General features: G+C 46.2%; 1 protein-coding gene and 1 pseudogene across 1 annotated transcript in view; both read right to left on the reverse strand.

The window, feature by feature from the left end:
- Positions 1-21881, reverse strand: part of LOC132766029 (zinc finger protein 431-like) — a 58256-nt gene extending 36375 nt beyond the window's left edge. The window contains exon 1 of the mRNA XM_067465487.1: positions 21807-21881. The gene's annotated coding sequence lies outside the window, so the exon portion shown is untranslated. The remainder of the gene's footprint in view (positions 1-21806) is intronic.
- On the reverse strand, positions 14286-21881 carry LOC137096263 (zinc finger protein 431-like; annotated as a pseudogene).
- Positions 21882-22169: the final 288 nt, after the last annotated feature.

The following is a 22169-nucleotide window of genomic DNA, read 5'->3' on the forward strand; positions in this document are numbered from 1 at the left end:
CCACAGCAGCGTGTAGCAGGGGACAGCTGCTAAATAATAAATCTCCCATCTCACAAAGTATAAAAACCTGTCTCTCTAAGAAGGAGAACAAGTGTCACGCTTAGAACTTGACCGCCAGAGGAAGGCCTGGAGTGAGGCCCAAACCGGTCCTGTTCCACTCGGCAGAAGAAGACACGGCGCTGATCCCATCTCAGAGGGATTGTACAGAATCTATATCATATGGTTTGTGATTACTGTGAATTTGAAGAGTATAACAGGTTTCTACAATGATTTGCTGCATTCACTTATTTTCTATTTTCAGTATAAGTGGGCTATTTTGTGGAAGGCACAAGGGTTGGACCCACGATACCAACGGGGGCTTCGAGTAAAGATGACGGCAGAGATGGTGATTGAAGAAAAAAAAATCTATTCTCTCCCTGTCAAAACATTGCTCATTTCTCCCCAACTTTAAAAAAAAATCTTTATTGAAAGTTTTCCATAAAAACATTTAAAAGCAATTAAGAAAAGATAGAAAAAGTGGGAGAGAGAGAAAAAAGAAAGAGAGAGTGTGTGTGTGATTCCAGGTGTGGTCTGACCAAGGCAGAATAGAGCACGGGTAGCATGACACTAAGAACAAAATGGTCAAAGAAATGAGTCCAAAGTCACGCCAAGTGTTACTGGAAGCCATTTCACCTGCCATTTCCCTGTTGCAAAACATTTTATTAATTTTGTCCCAGCTCTTTGGATGATGCCTCTCCTGTATGTAGTCTGTGATGGTTCAAACGTTAAGAACCTCAACTAAAACATTTCCCACATGCCTGGCATTTGTATGTTTTTTATTCTGCGTATATTCTCTAGTGCTTGTTATGGGATGACGTCTAAATAAAACATTTCCCATACTTCTGGTTCTTTTAACCTTTCTATCCTTTGTGTAGTTTTTTTGTAGGTGTGGGGAAAGCAAAACATTTCTCACTCCTGGCATTTCTAAGGCTTCTGTCCTGTATGGAGTCTTTTGTGGCTTACCAAGGCTGAATGGTGAGCAAAACATTTCCCACACTCCTGGCATTGGTATAGTTACTCTCCTGTGTGGAGTATTATGTGGCTTACCAAGGCTGAACAGTCAGCAAAATATTTCCCACACTCCTGGCATTGGTATGGCTTCTCTCCTGTGTGGAGTCTTTCATGCCTCACCAAGGTCGAATGGTCAGCAAAACATTTCCCACACTCTTGGCATTGGTATGGTTTCTCTCCTGTGTGGTGTCTTTTGTGCCTCACCAAGGTCGAATGGTCAGCAAAACATTTCCCACACTCTTGGCATTGGTATGGTTTCTCTCCTGTGTGGAGTCTTTCGTGCCTCACCAAGGTCGAATGGTCAGCAAAACATTTCCCACACTCTTGGCATTGGTATGGTTTCTCTCCTGTGTGGTGTCTTTTGTGCCTCAACAAGGCTGAACGGCCAGCAAAACATTTCCCACAGTCCTGGCATTGATATGGTTTCTCTCCTGTGTGGAGTCTTTTGTGGCTCACAAAGGCTGAACGGTCAGCAAAACATTTCTCACACTCTTGGCATTGGTATGGTTTCTCTCCTGTGTGGACTCTTTTGTGCCTCACCAAGGCTGAACGGCCAGCAAAACATTTCCCACACTCCTGGCATTGGAATGGCTTCTGTCCTGTGTGGAGTCTTTTGTGGCCCACCAAGTCTGAACGGTAACTAAAACATTTCCCACACTCCTGACATTGGTATGGCTTCTCTCCTGTATGGACCCTTTTGTGCCTCACCAAACGTGAACTGAGAGCAAAACATTTCCCACACTCCTGGCATTGGTATGGTTTCTCTCCTGTGTGGACTCTTTTGTGCCTCACCAAGTTAAAACTTTGAGCAAAACATTTCCCACACTCCTGGCATTGGTATGGTTTCTCTCCTGTGTGGAGTCTTTTGTGTCTCAGCAAGTCTGAACTGTAACTAAAACATTTCCCACACTCCTGACATTGGTATGGCTTCTCTCCTGTGTGGGATCTCCAGTGGTCTATAAGTTGTGTGTTCTGAGTAAAACATTTTCCACATTTCTGGCACTTGTGCCCTTTCTTTCCTGCGTGAAGCTTTTTGTGCCTCATCAATTGTGAACTGGAAGGATAACACTTTCCACACTCCGGGCATCTGTATGGTTCCTGTTCTGTGTGTAATCGCTCATGTTTCACCAAGGCTGAACTCTGCATAAGAGATGTCCCACACTCCCGGCTTATGATATCGTCAGGTGCTTGAGAGATATCTGCCGGAAAGAAGAAGGGCAGAAACAATCATTCCTCAGCGTGAGTGATGAGGACTCTGAGGAAGTGGGATAAGGAGTAGATTGAAAGGATTCCTAAAACAGCCTAGACATGGAGGTGGAGAAGATACAACTGTTATCGTTTCCCCACCCCTTATTCAGTCAAGATGGACCCTGTGTGGCTGCCTGGAGCCTCAAAGAAAGAGATGAGTGACACATGCTCCAGAAGCTCCCTGTTGCTCAGCCCAGTCCAGGTTTGTATTCTGTCTCCTTCTCTCGGGGGGAATGGATGCCTTTTCCCTTCACATTCAAAGGCTTTGCATTTTCTCTCGCTTAAGACTTTCCCTTCTTCCCTCCTTTTTATTTCTTTCCCTAACCTCCAGTTCTCTCTTCCCATCTTCAGATAAGGTTGGATTTTTCTACTCTAACGTAGAAGGTCCCAGACCGAATTCTGGAGGGTTGCAGAGATGGTTTTGCTTTGACCATCAACTACTGAATTGAACTCTGACAGTTTTTGGAAGTTTGCTGTAAACGTGAGTTCCAAAGGGATAGATTTGCCTGACAAAGTTGGGAATAGTTGAGGGGCGAATGTACTATTGGAAAGAGAGGGGCCTAGAGTTGGATTACTGCTAGATGCCTCTCCCAGGGCACAAACCACCCCGAGCCCCATCATTCGCAACCACATAACATAGACTGCATGATATGACAAGTCACCATAATGTGGATGACTGAGGTCGGGGGCTGTTTGTGTGCTGGGAGAGGCAACGCAGAAAGAGAGCTTAGCCGTCACACATGCAAAGGCCAGCCTGCCTGGTTGGGAGGAAAAACTCAGCTGAATACCACACCAGTAAAAGGATGTATAGCCACGCCTGCGTATCTGAAGCCAGGGAAGCTTGTTCTTTTTGAGGATCCATTCTCTGGCCCCTTTTTCCAGCCAATCTGCTTCCTCCCTCTTCCAGCCTCTCTCTCTCTTTCTCTGTCACTCATTATTCCTCCTCAGAGGCAGAATTCATAATATGCTCCCTGTGCCTTTAAGGGTAAGGGGGGGGGGGAGAGGAGCTCAAGCCTGCTTTAGAATGGCAGTTTTGACAGGAAATCACTTGGGTTTTATTATTGGAAGGCAGCATAGGGGCAGAAAGAGCACAAGAATCCACGTCACGTCAGAGTTAATAGGAAGTGAAATAATATAGATAGTGAAGTCATAGATAGTTATAGAGTCATTTAGATAAAGATTAGATATAGTAGTGACATAGAGTTTGATATACATTTATCGCTGGTGTTATGTTCCAGGACCACCCGCAAAAAGTGAAAATCCACAAAAAGTGAAAATATTTATGCATTAAAATAAAGATAGTGTTCCTACTATATTTAGAGTTATACACTATTTTAAGTTATACACTATTTAGAGTTATACACTATTTGAAGTCTTTCTAAACCCTCCCCACACACTTATACACGACATGACCCTCCTTCAACGTGCTGTTCACGTAATCCTCGGCTCCGGCTTGATCTGCAGAGGCAGCCTCTCCAGACAGACAAATGCTCTTAAGTCCATACTGAAAAACCACAAAACAGCGAGTTTGCAAAAAGCCAACTGCGAAGTAGCAAGGGACCACTGTAGTATCAAAGTCACATCTAATATCTATTTAGTAAAGTAAAGGCAGTCACATTCTGGGTTAAGTACAAGGCTGCAGAAGATTATCGGGTTTCCTTTCAAACAGCGGAAACCAAAGGAAAAGAAATTCAGTTTGTTCAAATAAACAATTATTTTACTTCCCATAAAACCTCCAATCTGTGCTTTGTGTAAAATTCCTTCCAATTCAACCCAACTAACACAGAGGCAGAACAGTGGATTCTTCTCTTTCCAAACCTCAAGAGACATAGTGAATTGCTCTCTTTCTGACCCTCAAGAGAAACAGTAAATTACCTCCCAGGAAGAAGCTGGGACAAGAGTGTACATGGGTCCAGAGAAGCCGAGACCTGTGTCGCAGTATCGCAATGGACAGGTTTGACTCTCGGGACAACTTTGCCTTTCAGGTTCCTTCATTACAGGGACATTTCAACCGGAGAGGACATCGTCCTCATGAAGGAGGATCGAAGGTAAGAAGGAAAACATCGAAGACATCAAGTGCCAGAAGATTCGGAAGACCAACTATGGACTTTGTTATTTCACAGGGAAGAATTCATAGATCAGTGTTAATTTATTATTGCTAAGGGGGTAAAAGTTATTAATAAGTTTTAGGTGGGGAGTGTTCCCCACTTAAGGCAGCAGAGGGGCAGAAAGAGCACAAGAACCCACGTCGTGTCAGAGTTAATAGGAAGTGAAATTATATAGATACTACAATCAGGGATGGATAGATAGATAGATAGATAGTTTTAGAGTCATTTTGATAAAGATTAGATCTAGATAGTGGCATAGAGTTAGATATAGTATAGAAGTCACATTTAGTATCTATTTAGTAAAGTAAAGGCAGTTACATTCATAGGGTTTTCTTTCATATAGAGGCAACCAAAGGAAAGGAAATTCAGTTTGTTCAAAAAACGGTAATTTTACTTCCCATACAACCTCCAATCTGTCCTTTGTGTAACATTCCTTCCAATTCAACCCAACTAACACAGAGGGAGAACAGTGGATTCTTCTCTTTCCAAACCTCAAGAGACGTAGTGAATTGCTCTCTTTCTGACCCTCAAGAGAAACAGTAAATTACCTCCCAGGAAGAAGCTGGGACAAGAGTGTCCATGGGTCCAGAGAAGCCGGGACCTGTGTCGCAGTATCGCAATGGACAGGTTTGACTCTTAGGACAACTTTGCCTTTCAGGTTCCAGCATTACTGGGTCATTTCAACCGGAGAGGACATCGTCCTCATGAAGGAGGATCGAAGGTAAGAAGGAAAACATCGAAGACATCAAGTGCCAGAAGCATCGGAAGACCAACTATGGACTTTGTTATTTCACAGGGAAGAATTCATAGATCAGTGTTAATTTATTATTGCTAAGGGGGTAAAAGTTATTAATAAGTTTTAGGTGGGGAGTGTTCCCCACTTAAGGCAGCAGAGGGGCAGAAAGAGCACAAGAATCCACGTCGTGTCAGAGTTAATAGGAAGTGAAATTATATAGATACTACAATCAGGGATGGATGGATGGATGGATAGATAGATAGATAGATAGATAGTTTTAGAGTCATTTTGATAAAGATTAGATCTAGATAGGGGCATAGAGTTAGATATAGTACAGAAGTCACATCTAATATCTATTATTAGATAAAGTAAAGGCAGTCACATTCATAGGGTTTTCTTTCATACAGAGGCAACCAAAGGAAAGGAAATTCAGTTTGTTCAAAATACGGTAATTTTACTTCCCATACAACCTCCAATCTGTCCTTTGTGTAACATTCCTTCCAATTCAACACAAGGAACACAGAGGCAGAACACACACATTCACAGAGAGAGAGAGAGAGAGAGAGAGAGAGAGAGAGGGAGAGAGAGGGAGGGAGTAGTGTGACTGATCTGGGGTGATTACTCTTGATGGGTTTTCCGGGGGGGGGGGGGGGGGGGCTCTTGCTGCGAGGTGGTGTGCTTGGACTTGGCTCCAGTTATGGACGTCTTCCCATTGGAGTGTGAATTGGTGCCAACACTACTGTGACTCAGGCACCAAGTCCATGTTACACCAATGTCCTATATTTCCAACCAAAGCCCTGCCTTGAGAACTCTCAGAGATTGGGATGATGGAGGATCCTGCTCCCACCAGAAAGCTGCTGACTGGGATGCTGCATTTTGAAACAGAAATCCCCAGGAATGAGGGGGCCTTACCAAGAGAGTCCACCATCCCATGAATCTCCTCCATGATTTGCACGTGCAAGACTTTCTGATCAAGATTCAGGAGAACCCACTCCTCCAAAGAGAAATGGACAGCCACGTCCTCAAAGGCAATTGGGCCCTGGAGGGAAAAGAAAGAGAAATCCTTCTCACCTGAGACTTGTATACCTGTGCATCTCACCGTTAGCTCATGTCCAACTTGTGGTCTACTAACACTCCAAAATCCCTTTCACATGCACTGTTGTCGAGCCACACGTTACCCATCCTGTATCTGTGCGTTGTGTATTTCCTACATTTCTCTTTGTTGAAATTAATTTTTAGTTTCATCAAGCTCTCTAACATGTTAAGGCCATTTTGAATTCTGATCCTGTCTTCTGGAGTATTATCTATCCCTCCTCATTTGGTCTCATCTGCAAACATGATAAGCATGCCCTCTGAACCTTCATCCAAGCCAATAAGAAAGGTGTGGAACTGCACTGGGCCCAGGACAGAACCCCCAAAAGAGCCCTGCAGCACTCCTCCCTTCTTTCTAGGATGAAGAGGAACCGCTGGTGAGCACCCCTTGTCCATTCTGGAAGACAGAGACACTCTTTGCCTCCTCCACTCTGGTCTGACTTCTCCCGTTCTCTGGAAGTTCTCAAAGATTATTGCCAGTGGTTCTGAAATATCTTCTCCGAGTTCCTTCAGGACTCTTGGGTGTCGTTCCTGTGGCCCTGGAGACCTGAATTCATTGAGAGTGCCCAGCTATTCCTGGACTACTTTTTTACCTATTTTGAGTTGCATTTCCCCTATTGCCTCACCTGCTCCATCTTGCTCAAGCGGAATACGGATTCCCCTTTGGGAGAGGACTGAGACCACGCTCCCCCTCTTCCCCATCCCATTTGGTCATTGCACCACCTTCTCCAGGCACAGACCCTACTCTGGGCTCGTTTTTCCTTCTTCTACTGACACAACCAAAGAAACACTTTGTATTCTTTTCAATATCTCTGGCAAACCTGAGCTCATTTCCTGTTTTGCCTTGACAGACCTTTTCCCTCCTTATGCTGGTTAGCTGTCTGAAATCCTTGGTGATTTCCCTCCTTTTCCATTTTTTGTAGATATTCCTTTTAAATCTTAGCTCACTTCTTTGAACATCCATTCTGCTTTCTTTAGATTTCTCTTATATTTTCCCCCCTTGTTGTCACTGTTTGCAACTGTGCTTCAATATTTCACTTTTAAAAAACTTCCATTCGATCTTTTCTGTTTCAAGAGATGTTTGAGGATGAAGCCTGGAAGGAATGACCCCCAGGCAGCTCCCTTCCTCCTCTCCCAGGAATCCTTCTGCTTACCTGATTCACTTCCACTCCATCACAAAACGACTGAGGATTCGGCAACAACCTCATTCCAGCCCCTGGGAGAGAGAGAGAGAGAGAGAGAGAGAGAGAGAGAGCGTAAAGTGTGGAAAGCTGAACACATCAACATGCCTCAGAGGTTACAATTACAGTCCTATAAAGAAACCTATGAGGAAATGACTCTATGAACACAGGAGCATTCAACAGCCCAAGAATATGCAAGATTTTAGGGTTTAGGACTTTGCCTCACAAGGAGTACTGTGAGTAGGTTGAAAGGAAATGAGTCCTGGGCTTGGTATTTCAATGGACTAAAGTTATTGTTTGTTGCCTCTTTGTCTTCCAGCTTAGTTTCAAGGCTCATCTTAGGTTTGGGTGACTGTGAAAGTTGTCCAGCATTTCTGTGTTCACAAATAATATGCTGTGCCCAGGTTGGTTCATGAAGGGCTCTGCTATGGCTGACTTCTCTGGTTGAATCAGTCTGCAGTGGCTTTCATTTGCCTCAATTCATGTCTGGGCAATGCTGCTCTGGTGTTTGGTGGCCCCTCTGTAGACTTGTCCATAGCTGCATGGTATACGGTAGACTGCTGCAGAGGTGAGAGGACCCCTCTTGTCCTTTGCTGAGTGTAGCATTTGTACAAACCCACCCTGGACAATCCACAGATATATAAACCTCACTTACTTAGTTTCCAACAGACCCCTCAACCTCTGAAAATCCATAGCATAACAATAATCCAGCATATAGATCTCACTTGCTGTGACATACTGTGTTTTTGTGTCAGTAAAATAATAATAATTTTATTTATTATCTGTCTGTCTGTGTGGCTCGAGGATGATTACAACACAATTTAGAAAACACAAACATTGCAAAATTCAACAAATATACATATTTCTATAAAAGATCCACATTAAAACTGCATTTCTATTAAATACATATTAAACTTCATAAAACAGATATCAAACAAAGGATGTGAGTTTAAGATATATACCCATCTCAAGGCCAAAAGATCCAGCATGTGCACCTTCTCAAATTCAAACTGGGGATGTGTTACAATTCCCTCAAAGGGGAATTTCCACTGGCATAAAAGACCAAAACTCCCAGAAAGGTTCCTTCTTACCCTGCCAGGCTGCAGCCCCCTCTCCTTCCTCTCCTTCCTGCTTCAGCTCCTTCTGCCGGAGGCTCTGCTTGGTGTCCGAATGAGGCTTTTCTGGTGAAGGGACATCAGGCTGGACTTCCATGCAGTTATTTTGAGCCTGGAAGAGCAGATAGTATTCCAGAAGTAGTACAGAGAATTTTCAAAAATATCACAGACCTATGTGCAGACACTGCATGGATTTCCTTTGAAAGAATAACTTCTGAGATGGCCACCTAACTAATGCTACACTCCCCCTCCCATCATTTCCAGTGTGATATCCAGGGTCAACAAATTTGGATAGAACAGCAACCGAGCTTACAGTGGAAATGGAGGTGAGAGCAGGAGGGGCAGAGCAGGGGGGGGAAAGAGGCCGAGGGAGCAGAGTCCGGCTTCTCCCTCACATTGGTCCCATCTTGGAAGGAAGGCAGGATGTACGTTCAATCTCTCCATCAGTCCCAAGGTGAGGGAACCCAAGATGCAATGCTCTCACCTGTCCTTCCCGCTTCTCGTCCTCTGCCCGACTCAGGAGGAAGCCTTCCGCCAGGGCCACCGCCTGGGAAGAGGTCTCTGCCCCACACTCTCGGACCCAGCTCCCCATCTCTGGGGGCAGGATGCTCAGGAACTGCTCCAGGATCACCAGGTCCAGCATCTCCGCCTTGGTGTGTTGCTCTGGCTTCAGCCACTGGCGGCAGAGAGAGTGGAGGCGGCTGCAAACCTCTCTGGGTCCCTCGCCCTCTCGGAAGGAGGAATGCCTGAAGCGCTGGTGCCGTGTGTCTGCATCCAGGAACGTCTGCGTAGTTCTTTCCCAGGATTCCCCACTGCTCCCGGAGGCCTTTCCTACTGCAGGTCCAGGTGAGTTGGGTCTCTCCATGTTGGAGCCACTCTGATGAAGAACCCAACCGTATCCAAGATGCCTTTCCTCCCTCTTCTCTCAAGGGAAAGAAATCCCTCCGCAGGCTGTACTCCAAAATGCTCAACAAACAATCACGTTTCTTCTGTGAAAGAAAGGCAGAATCAGACAAAAGGTTTCAGGAGGCGTTTTCTTGGAGAGTGACCTCACAAGCCCTTTATTGACTTCCGAGCCAAGTCATGTTGTTTGTTGTTTATACTTTGGTTTTATTATGTTGTCATATGTTGTTCGGGCTTGGCCGCATGTCAGCCGCATTGAGTCCCCAGATTATGATTATGATTATGAATGCTGGGCCCCCCTTCCTTCCACTTGGCTTGGGCCTCTTCCTCTCCAGCCTCCAGGCCCACCCGGCCTCCCAGGGAGCTCCCATTCAGTCCCAACCCAGGCTGGATCCCCCCAGGATTCCTTCAGCTGAGGCTCCCTCATCCAGGGACTCTCTTGTACTCTTCATAAACTCAGTCTTCAAGAGACTTTAGAGACTTTAAATAATTGTTCTATCAGCAATCTTCAATTAGAATAGATATGGTTGCACACCTTGTTATCTCCCAATTGGAGAATGCAGGGACCCCTAACCAACCCCAGGGGAGGCCAGGCCTGGGCCCCCTTTGCCCCTCCCTCCCTCCCTCCCTCCAGGTGTGTGTGTTGGGCCTCAGCCCCTCTTCCGTCCTTTGGAGAAGGAATGGGAAGAAGACTCACCGGAAGGAGGAGAGGAAGGAAGAAGGGTGAGAGGCCAAGAGAACCAACTCCCCTCTGCTAGCCGGATCAGGAAGTGTGAAGGGGAGAGAGAGTCTGGTTCCTAGAGGGGCAGGAAAGGAGGGTCGGGGGGGGGGGAGGCCCACTTCCTTCCTGCCTCTCTGGGAACCACACTCTCTCCCCTTCACCCTTCTTCCTTGCCCAGCCTGACACTCCAAGGAGGGGAAAGAGCCCCCCTCTCTAAAGCCCTGCAAACAAAGGACTTCTGGTCTGAGGCAATTGGACGTTGCCCAAAGGATGCCCAGATGTTTTACCCTCCAGTGGGAAGCTTCTCTCCTGTCCCCTCCTAAGAAGTTGGAGCTGACAGGTGGGAGCTCACCCTGCTCCCCGGAATCATAGAATCATAGAATCAAAGAGTTGGAAGAGACCTCATGGGCCATCCAGTCCAACCCCATTCTGCCAAGAAGCAGGAATATTGCATTCAGATCACCCCTGACAGATGGCCATCCAGCCTCTGTTTAAAAGCTTCCAAAGAAGGAGCCTCCACCACACTCCGGGGCAGAGAGTTCCACTGCTGAACGGCTCTCAGTCAGGAAGTTCTTCCTAATGTTCAGATGGAATCTCCTCTCTTGTAGTTTGAAGCCATTGTTCCATTGTGTCCTAGTCTCCAAGGAAGCAGAAAACAAGCTTGCTCCCTCCTCCCTGTGGCTTCCTCTCACATATTTATACATGGCTATCATATCCCCTCTCAGCCTTCTCTTCTTCAGGCTAAACATGCCCAGCTCCTTAAGCTGCTCCTCATAGGGCTTGTTCTCCAGACCCTTGATCATTTCATAGAATCATACAATCATAGAATCAAAGAGTTGGAAGAGACCTCCTGGGCCATCCAGTCCAACCCCATTCTGCCAAGAAGCAGGAATATTGCATTCAAATCACCCCTGACAAATGGCCATCCAGCCTCTGCTTAAAAGCTTCCAAAGAAGGAGCCTCCACCACACTCCGGGGCAGAGAGTTCCACTGCTGAACGGCTCTCACAGTCAGGACGTTCTTCCTAATGTTCAGATGGAATCTCCTCTCTTGTAGTTTGAAGCCATTGTCCCATTGCGTCCTAGTCTCCAAGGAAGCAGAAAACAAGCTTGCTCCCTCCTCCCTGTGGCTTCCTCTCACATATTTATACATGGCTATCATATCCCCTCTCAGCCTTCTCTTCTGAAGGCTAAACATGCCCAGCTCCCCAAGCCGCTCCTCATAGGGCTTGTTCTCCAGACCTTTTATCATTTTAGTCGCTCTCCTCTGGACACATTCCAGCTTGTCAATATCTCTCTTGAATTGTGGTGTCCAGAATTGGACACAATATTCCAGGTGTGGTCTAACCAAAACAGAATAGAAGGGGTAGCATTACTTCCCTGGACCTAGACACTAGGCTCCTCTTGATGCAGGCCAAAATCCCATTGGCTTTTTTTGCCGCCACATCACATTGTCGGCTCATGTTTAACTTGTTGTCCACGAGGACTCCAAGATCTTTTTCACACGTCCTGCTCTCGAGCCAGGCATTGCCCCCCATTCTGTATCTTTGCATTTCGTTTTTTCTGCCAAAGTGGAGTATCTCGCATTTGTCACTGTTGAACTTCATTTTCTTAGTTTTGGCCCATCTCTCTAATCTGTCAAGATCGTTTTGAATCCTGCTCCTGTCCTCTGGACTATTGGCTCTCCCTCCCAATTTGGTGTCGTCTGCAAACTTGATGATCATGCCTTCTAGCCCTTCATCTAAGTCATTAATAAAGATGTTGAACAGGACCGGGCCCAGGACGGAACCCTGCTGATGGCACTCCGCTCGTCACTTCTTTCCAGCATGAAGAGGAAGCATTGGGAAGAATCACCCTCTGGGTTCGTCCATTTAACCAATTACAGATCCAGGCATGTAGCCGGGAAAGAATCCCACTGGAGCATTGCAGCGCACCCAAATACCTGGGAGTCACTCTGGACCGTGCTCTGACCTATAAGAAGCACTGCCTGAACATCAAGCAAAAAGTGGGTGCTAGAAACAATATCATACGAAAGCTGACTGGCACAACCTGGGGATCACAACCAGACACAGTGATGACATCTGACCTTGTGCTCTGCTATTTTGCTGATGAGTATGCATGCCCAGTGTGCACCCTACACCACTGGAGAAACTACACTGATTAGCTGGTATTGCACCACCTGACATCCGCTGGGAAGTAGCAGCCTATAGTGAAAGGGCCAAGGCAGAGACATCTCCACCTCATCCCTTGTTTGGGTATCAGCCAGCACGTCAACGACTGAAATCAAGAAATAGTTTTCTAAGATCTACAGAGGCACTCGCTGGAACACCCCAGCAAGCGAGAGTCCAAAAGTGGCAGGCTCAAACCCAGAACCTCAACCAATGGCTGATACCAAATGAGAGACTCCCCCCTGGGCACACAGAGGACTGGGCGACTTGGAAGGCGCTGAACAGACTGCGCTCTGGCACCACGAGATGCAGAGCCAACCTTAGGAAATGGGGCCACAAAGTGGAATCCACGACATGCGAGTGCGGAGAAGAGCAAACCACTGACCACCTGCTGCAATGCAACCTGAGCCCTGCCACATGCACAATGGAGGACCTTCTTGCGGCAACACCAGAGGCACTCCAAGTGGCCAGATACTGGTCAGAGGACATTTAATAGAATACCAAGCTTGCAAACTTTGTGTTTTGTTTGTTTGTTTGTTAAAAATGCAATGCAATTGTTTGGTTGCTCCTGACACGATAAATAAATAAACAAATAAAGATGGCTGGATGGCTCTTTGTCAGAAGGACTTTGATTATGTTTTCTTGCCTCGGTGACTGGATGGCCTTGAGTATTTTCTGTTACTCATGGGGGTTCTGTGTGGGAAGTTTGCCCCAATTCTGTTGTTGGTGGGGTTCAGAACGCTCTTTGATTGTAGGTGAACTATAAATCCCAGTAATTACAACTCCCAAATGTCAAGGTCTATTTCCCCAAAACTCCACCAGTGTTCACATTTGGGCATATTGAATATTCATGCCAGATTGGTCCAGATACATGGTAGTCTCTGGATGTAAGTGAACTAAAACTCCCAAATTCAAGGTCAATGCCCACCAAACCCTTCATGGACTCACAGAGTTGGAAGAGACCTCATGGGCCATCCACCCCAACTCCATTCTGCCAAGGAACAGTAAAATCGTATCAAAGCACCCCTGGAAGATGGCCATCCAGCCTCTGCTTAAAAAAAAAAAGTGGCAGGCTCAAACCCAGAACCTCAACCAATGGCTGATACCAAATGAGAGACTCCTCCCTGGGCACACAGAAAACTGGGCGACTTGGAAGACACTGAACATACTGCGCTCTGGCACCACGAGATGCAGAGCCAACCTTCAGAAATGGGGCTACAAAGTGGAATCCTCAGCATGCGAGTGTGAAAAAGAGCAAACCACTGACCACCTGCTGCAATGCAACCTGAGCCCTGCCACATGCACAATGGAGGACCTTCTTGCGGCAACACCAGAGGCACTCCAAGTGGCCAGATACTGGTCAAAGGACATTTAATCAACTCCCAAACTCACACATTTTGTATTTTGTCTGTTTGTTTGCTTTCTTCTGTTAGAAATGTAATATAATTGACTGGTTGCCCTGACACGACAAATATAAACAGGACTATTACCAAGGAGTGGCCAATAGAGCAGAGTGAGTAGATTGAATGGGTCTTCCTGTGTGTTTCTTCATTAATTGCGTTAATTTATCCACGTCCATGATTTCCATCACTTTCATAGAATCATAGAGTTGGAAGAGACCTCATGGGTCATCCACTCCAACTCCATTCTGCCAAGGAACAGGAAAATCGTATTCAAAGCACCCCTGGAAGATGGCCATTCAGCCTCTGCTTAAAAGCCTCCAAATAAGGAGCCCTCCACCACACTCCAGGGCAGAGAGTTCCACTGCTGAACACTTCTCACAGTCAGGAAGTTCTTCCTCATGTTCAGGTGGAATCTCCTTTCCTGTAGTTTGAAGACATTGTTCTGCGTCCTAGTCTCCAGGGCAGCAGAAAACAAGCTTGCTCCCTCCTGACTTTTGTCAGCGTTAGCAGAGTATAGCAGAAGCTTTTGAAGCTCAGAATAACGGACTCTGGAGACTCTGGTAAAAACAGGTATTCAGCTTTACTAAAGCAGCTCAAAATATACACCATACACAATCAGCAGACAGACACGAAGAACAAACCGAAATAGATAGAAGCTAATACACACACTGTAGCTAGAAGGGAGTTACCTCTGTTCACTCCTTAATCTCTCAAGGCAAGAACTCAGGGTCACATCTTCACAGCTTGCTAACTCTGCTGTTTAACCCTTCTGTGTCAGAATACATTCTGGCAATACAATCCTTTTACAATCACAATCCTATTACATAAAATTACATTTAAACGCACATCATACAAAAACCATACACTGACAACTTTCCCTCACATCTTTCTACATGGCCCTCATCATGTTTCCTCTCAGCCTTCTCTTCTTCAGGCTAAACATGCCCAGCTCTTCATGCCACTCCTCATAGGGCTTGTTCTCCAGACCCTTGGATCATTTGAGTCGCCCTCCTCTGGACACATTCCAGCTACACAACATCTCCCTTCAATTGCAGTGCCCAGAATTGGACACAGTGTGGTTCCAGGTGTGGTCTGACCAAGGCAGAATAGAGCACAGGTAGCATGAAACTAAGAAGAAAATTGTCAAAGAAATTGGACTCAAGCCAAGTGTTACTGGAAGCTATTTCATCTGCCATTTCCATGTTGCAAAACATTTTATTAATTTTGTCCCAACTCTATGGATGATGTCCCTCCTGTATGTAGTCTGTGATAGTTCAAAAGGTAAGAAGCTCAACTAAAACATTTCCCACATGCCTGCATTTGTATGTTTTTAGCCTGTGTATATTCTCTAGTGCTTGTTATGGGATGACATCTAAATAAAACATTTCCCATACTGCTGGATCATTTAACCTTTCTATCCTTTGTGTAGTTTTTTGTGGGTGTTGGGAAAGCAAAACCTTTCTCACACTTCTGGCATTTCTAAGGCTTCTGTCCTGTGTGGAGTCTTTTGTGGCTCACCAAGGCTGAACTGTGAGCAAAACATTTCCCACACTCCTGGCATTGGTATGGTTTCTCTCCAGAGTGGAGTCTTTTGTGCCTCACCAAGTCTGAACGGCAAGCAAAACACTTCTCACACTCCTGGCATTGGTATGGCTTCTCTCCGGTGTGGAGTTTTTTGTGCCTCACCAAGTATGAACTATGAGCAAAACATTTCCCACACTCCTGGCATTGGTATGGTTTCTCTCCTGTGTGGACTCTTTTGTGCCTCAGCAAGACTGAACTGTGAGCAAAACATTTCCCACACACCTGGCATTGGTATGGCTTCTCTCCTGTGTGGAGTCTTTTGTGGCTCACCAAGTGTGAACTGCGAGCAAAACATTTCCCACACTCCTGGCATTGGTATGGTTTCTCTCCTGTGTGGAGTCTTTTGTGGCTCACCAAGTCTGAAGGGTAAGCAAAACATTTCCCACACTCCTGGCATTGGTATGGTTTCTCTCCGGTGTGGAGTCTTTTGTGGCTCACCAAGTCTGAACAGCAAGCAAAACATTTCCCACACTCCTGGCATTGGTATGGTTTCTCTCCGGTGTGGAGTCTTTTGTGCTTCACCAAGTCTGAACGGTCAGCAAAGCATTTCCCACACTCCTGGCATTGGTATGGTTTCTCTCCTGTGTGGACTCTTTTATGTCTCACCAAGTGTGAACGGTCAGCAAAACATTTCCCACACTCCTGGCATTGGTATGGCTTCTCTCCTGTGTGGACACTTTTGTGCCTCAACAAGAGTGAATGGTAACTAAAACATTTCCCACACTCCTGGCATTGGTATGGCTTCTCTCCTGTGTGGGATCTCCAGTGGCCTATAAGTTGTGCATTTTGAGTAAAACATTTCCCACACTTCTGGCACTTGTACCCTTCCTTTTCTGTGTGAAGCTTTTTGTGCCTCATCAGTTGTGAACGGGTAGGAAAACACTTTCCACACTCCTGGCATCTATATAGTTCCTGTGCTGTGTGAAATTGCTCATGTTTCAAGTGTGAACTCTGCAAAAAAGATGTCCCACACTCCCGGCTTATGATATCGTCAGTTCCTTGAAAGATTTCTTCTTGACTCTGATGTGGCAATTCGTAATCAGCAGTACATTTTGCTGATATTTTCCGTTTACAATGGCTTCTCCCAGCACTGAGTGTCTTGTGAAGTATAAGTCCCATATTTTGCGTAAAACATTGTCCACATACATTGCATTTGTAGGGCCTTTCTCTGGCAGAATCTCCATTTTCACTGTGATTTTGCTGGTGTCTAGGAAGGTCCCCATTGTGTCCCAAATGCGTCCTGTGTTTGGTGCACACATTGCTCTTCTTCCAGTTATCTGCTGGGAAGAAGAAGGGCAGAAACAATCATTCCTCAGCGTGAGTGATAAGGACTCTGAGGAAGTGGGATAAGAAGCGGATTGAAAGGATTCCTAAAACAGCCTAGACATGGAGGTAGAGAAGAGAGAACTGTTGTCGTTTCTCCACCCCTTGTTCAGTCAAGATGGACCCTGTTGGACTGCCTTGAGGCTCTAAGAGAGATTGAGTCACATATGCTCCAGAGGCTACTGAATGGGATTCTTACAGTCCCTTCTTCCCTCCTTTTTATTTCTCTACCAACCAGTTTGATGACTGCTACATGCCTCTCCCAGGGCACAATCAACCCTGAGCCCTCGTCGTTCACAATCAGAGAACATAGAATACATTACAAGTCACCATAATGCGGATGACTGAGGTCGGGGGCTGTTTGTGTGCTGGGAGAGGCAACGCAGAAAGCGAGCTTAGCCGTCAGACATGCAAAGGCCAGCCTGCCTGGTTGGGAGGAAAAACTCAGCTGAATACCACACCGGAAAAAAGAAGTATAGCTGCATCTGCGTATCTGAAGCCACGGAAGTGTGTTCTTTTTCATTATCCATTCTCTGGCCCCTCTTTCTAGAGGGGAGTTTTCCAGAATTGGGGGGGGGGGTGTCTTTTGCTGAGAGCGAGTTTGGTGCGCTTGGAATCAGCTCCAGTTATGGAAGTCTTCCCACTGGAGGGTGAATTGGTGCCAACACCACTGTGACTCAGGCACCAATTCCATGTGACACTTCTGTCTTATATTTCCAACCAAAGCCCTGCCTTGAGAACTCTCAGAGACTGGGATGATGGAGGATCCTGCTCCCACCAGAGAGCTGCTGACTGGGATGCTGCATTTTGGAACAGAAATCCCCAGGAATGAGGGGGCCTTACCAAGAGAGTCCACCATCCCATGAATCTCCTCCATGATTTGCATGTGCAAGGCTTTCTGGTCAGGATCCAGGAGAACCCACTCCTCCGGGGGGAAAGGGACAGCCACCTCCTCAAAGGCAATTGGGCCCTGGAGGGAAAAGAAAGAGAAATCCTTCCCACCTGAGACTTGTATACCTGTGCATCTCACTGTTGGCTCATGTCCAACTTGTGGTCTACCAACACTCCAAGATCCCTTTCACATGGACAGTTGTCGAGCCAGATCTTACCCATCCTGTTTCTGTGTGTTGCGTATTTCCTACATTCCTCTTTGTTGAAATCAATTTTTAGTTTTCAACAAGCTCTCTAACATGTTGAGGCCATTTTGAATTCTGATCATGTCTTCTGGAGTATTAGCTATCCCTCCTCATTTGGTCTCATCTGCAAACATGATAAGCATGCCCTCTGAACCTTCATCCAAGTCAATAAGAAAGGTGTGGAACAGCACTGGGCCCAGGACAGAACCCCCAAAAGAGCCCTGCAGCACTCCTCCCTTCTTTCCAGGATGAAGAGGAACCTCTGGTGAGCACCCTCTGTCTCCATCTTGCTCAAGCGGAATACGGATTCCCTTTTGGGAGAGGACTGAGGCCACCTTCTCCCTCTTCCCCATCCCCTGTGGTCATTTCACCACCTTCTCCAGGCACAGACCCTATCACTTCTTCGTTTTTCCTTCTTCTACTGACACAACCAAAGAACCCGCTTTTCATTCTTTGTAATCTCTCTGGCAAGGTTGTCAGACCTTTTTCTTACTTATGCTGGTTAGTTCTTTGAATTCTTTGGTGATTTCCCCCCTTTTCCGTTTCTCGAACACATCCCTTTTAAATCTTAGCTCAGCTGGTTACTCTTATTTATTTATTTTCCTCCTTGTTGCCACTGTTTCCAATTGTGCCTTCAGTATCTCACATTTAAAAAACCCCCAGTCAATCTTTTTTGTTTCAAGAGATGTTTGATGATGAAGCCTGGAAGAAATGACCCCCAGGCATCTCCCTTCCTCCTCTCCCAGGAATCCTTCTGCTTACCTGATTCACTTCCACTCCATCACAAAGCGGAAGAAACGACTGAGGATTCGGCAACAGCATCATACCAGCCCCTGGGAAAGAGAGAGAGAGAGAGAGAGAGAGAGTAAAGTGTGGACAGCTGATCACATAGACATGCCTCAGAGGTTACAATTACAGTCCTATAAAGAAACCTATGAGGAAATGACCCTATGAACACAGGAGCATTCAACAGCCCAAGAATATGTAAAATTTTAGGGTTTAGGACTTTGCCTCACAAGGAGTGCTGAGAGGAGGTTGAAAGGAAAGGAGTCCTGGGATTGGTATTTGAATTGACTAAAGTTACTGCTTGTTGCTCGTTTGTCTTCCAGCTCAGTTTCAAGGCTCATCTTCGGTTTGGGTGATTGTGAGAGTGGTCCAGCATTTACGGGTTCACAAATAATATGCTGTGCCCAGGTTGGTTCATAAAGGGCTCGGCTATGGCTGACTTCTCTGGTTGAATCAGTCTGCAGTGCCTTTCATTTGCCTTAATTCATGTCTGGGCAATGCTGCTGTGGTGTTTGGTGGTCCCTCTGTAGACTTGTCCACAGCTATATGGTGTACGGTAGACTGCTGCAGAGGTGAGAGGACCCCTCTTGTCCTTTGCTGAGCGTAGCATTTGTACAAACACACCCTGGACATTCCAGATATATACACCTCACTTACTTAGTTTCCAACAGACCCCTCAACCTCTGAAGATGCCTGGCATAGATGTGGGTGAAACGTCAGGAGAGAATCCTTCTGGAACATGGCCAGACAGCCCGAAAAAGGCATAGCAACACTATTATTATTATTATTATTATTATTATTATTATTATTATTATTATTTTATTTCTTATCTGTCTCTGTCTGCCTCGAGGAGGGTTATAACACAATTTACAAAACACAAACATTGCAAAATTCAACAAATATACATATTTCTATAAAAGATCCACATTTAAACTAATTTTCTATGAAATACATATTAATGTACATAAAACAGATATCAAACAAAGGATGTGAGTTTAAGATATATACCCTCTCCTTCCTCTCCTTCCTGCTTCAGCTCCTTCTGCTGGAGGCTCTGCTTGGTGTCTGAGTGAGGCTTTTCTGATGAAGGGACATCAGGGTGGACTTCCATGCAGTTATTTTGGGCCTGGAAGAGCAGATAGTATTCCAGAAGAAGTACGGAGAATTTTCAAAAATATCACAGACCTATATGCAGAAACTGCATGGTTGTTTTTTTTAAAGAATAACTTCTGAGATGGCCACCCAACTAATGCTACACTCCCCCTCCCATCATTTCCAGTTTGATATCTGGGGTCAACAAATTTGGATAGAACAGCAACCCAGCTTACAGTGGATATGGAGGCGAGAGCAGGAGGGGCAGAGCAGGGGGGGAAAGAGGCCAATGGAGCAGAGTCCAGCTTCTCCCTCACATGGGTCCCACCTTGGAAGGAAAGCAGGATGTACGTTTACTCTATCCATCAGTCCCAAGGTGAGTTCACCCAAGAGGCAATGCTCTCACCGGTCCGTCCTGCTTCTCGTCCTCTGCCCGACTCAGGAGGAAGCCTTCCGCCAGGGCCACCGCCTGAGAAGAGGTCTCTGCCCCACACTCTCGGACCCAGCTCCCCATCTCTGGGGACAGGATGCTCAGGAACTGCTCCAGGATCACCAGGTCCAGCATCTCCGCCTTGGTGTGTTGATCTGGCTTCAGCCACTGGCGGCAGAGAGAGTGGAGGCGGCTGCAAACCTCTCTGGGTCCCTCGCCCTCTCGGAAGGAGGAATGCCTGAAGCACTGGCGCTGTATATTTGTATTCAGGAATGTCTGCGTAGTTCCTTCCCAGGATTCCTCAGGTCCAGGTGAGTTGGGTCTCTCCATGTTGGAGCCACTCTTTGATGAAGAACCCAACCGTATCCAAGATGCCTTTCCTCCCTCTTCTCTCAAGGGAAAGAAATCCTTCAACAAGCTCGTCTCCAAAATGCTCAGGCAACCCTCACATTTCCTCTGTGAAAGAAAGGCAGAAGAAGTCAAGAAGAAAGGGAAGAACTCTGGAAAGAAATGACTAAAACTTACCAGGAGTCACACCATCAAAAACATTTTAACAAAATTATATACAGATGACACATAACTCCTGAAAAACTGTGAAAGAGCTTTTAAAAGATTCCCAACATATGTTGGGAATGGAAACAAGTAACTGGAACTTCCTCTCAAAGAGTTCTGGATAAAAATCCACAGAGACACGGAAATTAGACTAAAGCACAAACTCCCAGTAAAACCAGAACTTTTTCTCCTGGGATTGTGAGACAAACAAACATGGAAACTAGGTTCTTGTGGGTTTTTTCGGGCTGTATGGCCATGTTCTAGAGGCATTTTCTCCTGATGTTTCGCCTGCATGTATGGCAAGCATCCTCAGAGGTAATGAGGTCTGTTGGAATTAGGAAAACGGGTTTATATATCTGTGGAATGACTGGGGTGGGGCAAAGAGCTCTTCTCTGCTGGAGCTAGGTGTGAATGTTTGAACTGACCACCTTCATTAGCATTTGAAGGCCTGGCTGAGCCTGGGGAAATCTTTTGTTGAGAGGTGTTAAGATGTGCCTGGTTGTTTCCTCTCTGCTGTTTTGCTGTAGTAATTTTTGAGTTTTTTAAATACTGGTAGCCAGATTTTGTTCATTTTCATGGTCTCCTCCTTTCTGTTGAAATTGCCAACATGCTTCTTGTGGATTTCAATGGCTTCTCTGTGTAGCCTGACATGGTGGTTGTTGGAGTGGTCCAGCATTTCTGTGTTCTCAGATAATATGGACCACGCCAACAACCACCATACGCAAAATTATGGAAACAACACAACATGGCAACACCAGGAAATTGGATGGAAATGCCCCAAAATTGAGAAATTAACTCTGGCTGCAAAACAATCCAATACACACAAACTTCAAGAAGAATGGAAACCCTTCAGTGAATGTCTCAAGAACCAAAGGAAAGGGAGCAGAGCAGGGGGTGTGGACTATAATGGGATTCAGAGGATGTGGGTGCATTTTGGACTATGACACAAAGAGACTTCAGAGACTTGAAGGAATTGGTTTCTCAGCACTCTTCAGGGAGAATAGAAGTGGGTGCACACCTTGTTCTCTCTCCCCGGTTGGAGGATGTGGGGACCCCCAACCAACCAACCCCAGGGGAGGCCAGGCCTGGGCCCCCTTTGGCCCTCCCTCCCTCCCTCCAGGTGTGTTGGGCCTCAGCCTCTCTTTGGCCCTTCGGAGAAGGAATGGGAAGAGGACTCACCGGAAGGAGGAGAGGAAGGAGGAAGGAAACCAGGAGGAGGAAGAGGAAGGAGAGGCCAAAGGGGACACTCTCCTCTCCCAGCCGGGCTAGGAAGGGTTAAGAGAAGAGAGTCTGGTTCCTAGAGGGGTAGGAAAGGCGGATCTGGGGTGGGGAGGCCCACTTCCTGCCGGCCTCTCTAGGAAGACCACACTCCCTCCCCTTCACCCTTCCTTGACCCTGGAAGGAGGGGAAAGAGCCTCTCTCTCTCCAAAGCCCTGGAAACAACAAAGGAGGAAAGATGGTTTTGTCTTTTTTTGTATGAGGAATGACTTGAGAAGCTGCAAGTTACTTCTGGTTGCCCAGGGGAGGTCTTCCCATCCTGTG

This window comes from Anolis sagrei, chromosome 2 (assembly GCF_037176765.1).
Source record: "Anolis sagrei isolate rAnoSag1 chromosome 2, rAnoSag1.mat, whole genome shotgun sequence".
Taxonomy (NCBI): domain Eukaryota; kingdom Metazoa; phylum Chordata; class Lepidosauria; order Squamata; family Dactyloidae; genus Anolis; species Anolis sagrei.